Raw genomic sequence first — 5,736 nt, forward strand, 5'->3', positions numbered from 1 at the left:
AATAACACAAATGATAGTTAAAATGCTATTATCTGTAATATAAGGTACAAGTCTAGATGGGCAATAAGCAAATAAAAATATATTCATAATTTTTACTAGTCAAGGAAACAAAAGTTAAAATAAAAATGAAATAAATCATTTTACACATTGGTTTGGAAAATTCTAAAGGAAGATAATACCTATTTAGATGGGAATTTGGGGAAAAGAATATTCTTGTGCATAGTTGTTAGAATGTACTTTTTAGGAGGTAATCTGGCAATATTTTAGTATTTTCATTTTTTTTTATTTTAACACCTACAGCACCTGGTCTTTCTAGGCGGTCTCCCGTTCAAGTACTAACCAGGCCCGACCCTGCTTAGCTTCCTAGATCAGATAGGATTGGGCATGTTCAGGGTGGCATGGCCATAGACTGGCAATATTTTTTAAAGTAAAAAAATATACCTACTGTTCGACTCAGTAATTCCATCCCTGTGATTTGTGTCATAGAAATAAAAGTGCTAGTCCATACAGACCTTTATTGCAGCTCTGTTTCTAGAGGTGCGGTGCTGAAAAAACAAAGTAACCATTAACAGGAGAGTGGGTGAATAAACCTGTGGTATATTAAAAACATGGAATATTATAAATCTACTAAAAGAGTAAGGTAGACCTACATCACCTAACTCAAAAGTCTATTATTCACTATAGAGTGTGAAAAGTAAGATGAAATTCTTGTATATAATATACCATTTTGGTAAAACAAACAATGATCCCCACCACTGGATGTGTACAAGATCTGAGCAGTAAGAAATATGAAGCCAAATGTTTAACATTTTATCTAGGTGGGAGATGGAGAGAAGGAGAAGGAAAAGAGGGGAGAAGAGAAGAATAAGGAAAAAATGTGCAATATATAAAGAATTAACTTTGAGCAAGAACATGAGGATTAAAAAGAAAAACCAAAACAACAAACAACAACTTTTAAGAACTCAGAATCAAATGCCCTGATAGAAGAAGGTATCATTATCTTGGCACGAATAGAGTGGGAATAAGCCTAGAGTGGGGGCCACACAGAAGAGAATTTAGAAAAGTACTAGAAACTTCCATTTATCAATGCTTGTTAAGAATTAAATCTAATCTCTTTGTTAGATGGAATTAGAATCTGATTTCAGAACCCCAAACCATGATCTTTACTTTTAGTTATATTTCTTTGAGTGGATGATAAATGTTTAGGAGGACTCAAAGATTTTATTTTAAAATGTAATGATTCCTTAGTTTACCTATAAACTCAAAATCTGTCTTCCTCTGGTAAAATTAAACAAATGATGGAACATTTTTCCTTCACCATTTTAATATTTAGGTCATGGTGTATCGTATTTTAGTTTGTGAACTTCCTGGTGCTCTTCAGGAATGAGAATGAATATAACATATTACTGTTTTTCACTACTGCATGCCTTACATATAGCAGGAATTCAATAAATAATTTGTCGAACAGGATTGAATTCCACTTTTTTTTGAGTGTTTTGTAGCTGGGATAAATCACCAATGACTGATAAACAAGAATTCCTCATCCCCGAGTACCTAACATTCCTTCTTTCTTCCTCCTGATGTAGAGGGTAGACTTTTTATTTACATGCTAAAAGATCTGGAAAATGCATAATGTCAATCACAATGAGTAATACTAATTTCACCTTCACTCAAGTGTGTTTGGCCAGTAATAGGTGATTAAACTTATCATAGTATTTATTACTGTGCTGACTGGAGGCGCTTACCACATTCTCCAGTTTCTAGGGCAACTGATTAAGGAATTTAAGAACTGAGGCCTCTTTTAGGCTGATGCTCTTGGAAAGGTAAAATTTCTTTTCCAGTGGGCTGAACTGGGAGACAAGGCTTATTTGTTTTAATGTGTTCCATTTCTCTAAATTTCACAACACAAGGTGCTCAGATACCTTTTGGGAGAACCTACTGGAAAATGTTACCAATATAAATATGTAGAGTTCAGTTTTGCCAATCTAAAAAAACATTCGGTGGGATTACTGGTAAATAGGAGGCACTTCAATGAAGACTCTGTTTTCCTTTTAGCCTCATTTTTTATTTACTTCTTGGCAGCACAAGCTGTAAACCGTGATATTGATGACGTTGGGTCAACACCTTAGTGAAGGACTCTCTCTTAGAAAATCCATCATATTGGATGGATCCAACATAGACAGGCTTTTCATGCAGTTATACTGTTCAGTCTTGATACCCATGGTGATAAACTGCCATTAAGATAAATTCTTTGGTTCTCTGGAATGAGCTCTTTTGGGTTACAAAATGGCCTTCAGGGAGAACCAGGGCTTTCTTCCAATGGGAGGTTAAGAGGTTTTTTTTTTTTTTTTTTTTTGAATCAGGAGGCAGCAGCTAGTCCAAGATAGAATCAGTAAATTGTTCCCTTATTTCTATAGTACTGCCAGCCTCAACCACAGCCTTGCTTTCTTTTTGTAGTTAACTACCCAAATCATTGAAATAAAGTGATTTATTTCATTAACTCGATTAAGTATAACATGAGCATTTCATTACCACAGAAAAGTTACTACCTTTGTTCTTTTCTTTTGCAGAAATATTAATCTTAACTATCAAATATGAGAGGCAATGTTTGCAGTTCTTAGATACAAAAATAATGTTGATCATATTTCCATACATTTTTCCAGGTAATGTTATCATGACTCTTCAGGTCTTGAGGTAACTTTAAAATTGCAATAAATTCACACATCTTGAGGAATAACTCTAGCATGAAAGGATCACACCAGAACATAAACTCTGAGATCTTTCTGTTTGGCTCACCATTACAGTGCCTGGAATATATAGGCCTCTGGTGAGTGAATGAATGAATGAATGAATGAACACAAGTGTACTGCATTGGGAAATGGTCCATGGTGAGATTAACATCATATGCCAACTGGGAGTGATGGGAACTTGGAACTAACTAGACTCACCCGCCTAAGCAGAAATTGGAGGGATAAACCCAGCTGAAAGATCTGGAAGGAATTTCCTTTCATCAGGGAAAAAGCTCAATTTAGTTTTGTGGATTGATATGAAAAGTAGTAATGACAATAAACATTATATACATTAGGATTAATCCTGACAAACGCTTACAAAGTAAATGGTTTCATCTCTGTCTTACAATGTGAAAAATGAGCTCCTGGAGGTTTAATGACTTTCCTAATATCACATAGCTGGTAGGTGGTATGAAAACCAAAATCCTGACTGCTTTCAAAGTCTATACTTTTTTTCCCTAAATTTATGTGAATAGTAGGCATTGGATGTGGGTATGTATTTAATATGAAGCAGGGGAGCCTAATGATCTGGCATCTCCCAGAATATGTACGTCAGAAAAGAGAGATTTCAGGAAGGCCCATAATCCCTCAAGATGAAGGGAATCAGGTAGCAGGAACCCAGTCACAGGGCTGGAATTTTGGTTAAGAGGCAAGAGGATTTGATAAAAGGAAAAGCAAAGTCTTAGTCTTAGAGGAATCTGGTTACTGGACAGGTCACAAGCATAGAGTATACTGGTTTTCTATTGTTGAATTATAAATTACCATAAATTTACCATTTTAAAAATAACATCCAACTTATTAGCTCACAGTTGAAATAACAACCAACTTGTTAGCTTACAGTTCTATAGGTCAGGAATCTAGGTGGGCTCCACTCAGATCTCTACTGAAGATCTCACAAGGACTAAATCAAGGTGTTGATCAGGCTGGACTCCTATCTGGAGGCTCTGGGGAAGAATCTACTGCCAGAGTCATTTAAGTTGTTGGCAAGATTCAGTTCCTTGTAGTAGCAGGGCTGAGGTCCTTGTTTCCTTGCTGTTGTCTGGGAATCACTCTCAGCTTCTAGAGGCTGCTCTCAGGTCCTGGCCTGTGGCCCCTCCACTTAGCAATAGAGAACTTCCTTTGCATCACATCCCTCTCACCCTTTGAATCTCTCTGGCTTCTTCTGCAACCAGCTGGATAAAACTCTGCCTTGAAAGGGCTCATGTGATTACATAGGGGCATTCTAATGATCTTTCTAGTTCAAGGTAACTGATTAGTAACCTTAATTGCATTGTAAACTACCATATGAATTGACATAATCGTTGGCAAGATATCTCCTCAATTTCACAGTCCTAGAGAATAGAGAGGGAAATCTTGGGTGGGAGGCATCTTAGAATTCAGCCTAGCATGCCAGGATCAGAGTAAAGGCAACAGTGGAATGCTGAGATCCAGTGTGTTGAGCTTTTTAAAGTTCTCCTGCTTTAGGTCAATTAGATCGAACTGTGGAGATAGGATGGCTGTAGCCAAATTACCAATCCTGACCCATTCTGAGCCTTTTTCAGCAGTCTCACTGGCAAGGTGGCTTAGGGGAATGAAAAGAAAGCTGCCCCAGGTCTTACACATGTGGAGCTCATTTGGTTATGACATCCTTTAGGAATGGTACAAGAGGCGTATCACTACTTTCTAGCACCAGGAATGTCGCTAGTGGGAGGGAGGTATATGATAATGTTGAGGAAGTCTATGTCATTTCTGGCCTTCTCTGAAACATATACTTGTTCATGGAAAAAATATATATATATGTTTTGCCCAAAGGCTTGCTCATCTGTTCCCAGTTGTCATTTTAGTGTTAGGAAATAGGAAGAGAATCTTGCCTGCAGAGTCACTTTGTAATAGCCCGCCCCTAAAAATCGGCTCAACATCTAGACATTCTGACACTGAGGAATGATAATTTATGAGGCCTTTGCTATTTTTATTTCTTTACGTGGCATAAAAGAAAACTTTTTTTTTTTTTTTTCAGAATAAATTCTCTCCATTTAGGCAGAGAACTTTTGCCAAAGGCAACAACTAAAAATAAAATCTTTTCATGCCTGTGTTCCTGGGCTTCCTCACTTAATCGGAAGATTCTACAAGGACGATGAAACAGACCACAAGCCTAGAATATTTTAGAATCATTGAATTCCCCAGATAGTATAGAAACTGCATTGTAATGAGTGCCTAGCTCACCCATTTGTAATATATGACTTAAAAAAGCAGTTTGGATGAGACAATTTAATATTCCTGATAGTATTAAATGTCAGCACCAACTGTTGGGCAGAATTCAGATTTCCTTCCTCCCACCTTCAAAACTTGCTTTTTCATTGTTTTTATAGAAGACGAGCACTACTTTTTCACTCAGAATCAAATGCAATAGATTTGGCTAGTCAGTTCCTCAGAATAATTGTTAGACTCTTTAAATAAGCAGCCGTCCCCAATTAACCTACAGGGGATGTCAGATGAAAGGCCGGATCTCTGGGAAGACAGCAAGCTAATGGGGATCATTCTTCATACACCTTATTTGCATGTCTGATGGTGGGTATACACATTGCTTTTTTCTTGGTTCTGTTGTTTAATTTCTATCAGCGAACTAATGGGAATAATAAACCTTTCTTTTTTTTATTTTGCAAAACTATATTAATAAGAAACCAGCAACAAAATCCACTTTGGCATAATGCTTTTGGTTTACAAACTCATCATTTTAATGTTTCATCTTCATAGCAACAGTGCAAGGCAGTATCTCAGAAAGGTGTTCTGGCACAATTTCCTCTGTGAGGCCCTGGTCTTCCAAAGCAAATGCTAGTTTGTAATGCTCTTATAGCCATCAACCTGTCCCATAAAGTATGTGAAGCTAGTAGGCCTTAAATATAAAGCTAACTGATGAGACTTGAATGGGAGCGAACACTTTGGCTTTTAGGTACTAATACCAAGTTTG

The 5,736-nt window shown here is 37.0% G+C and overlaps 1 pseudogene; it reads right to left on the reverse strand.

The window, feature by feature from the left end:
- Positions 1-291: 291 nt before the first annotated feature.
- LOC120607489 (uncharacterized) lies at positions 292-410 on the reverse strand (annotated as a pseudogene).
- Between the last annotated feature and the right edge of the window lie 5,326 nt (positions 411-5,736).

This window comes from Pteropus medius, unplaced genomic scaffold (genome assembly GCF_902729225.1).
Source record: "Pteropus medius unplaced genomic scaffold, Ma_sr-lr_union100, whole genome shotgun sequence".
Lineage (NCBI taxonomy): Eukaryota > Metazoa > Chordata > Mammalia > Chiroptera > Pteropodidae > Pteropus > Pteropus medius.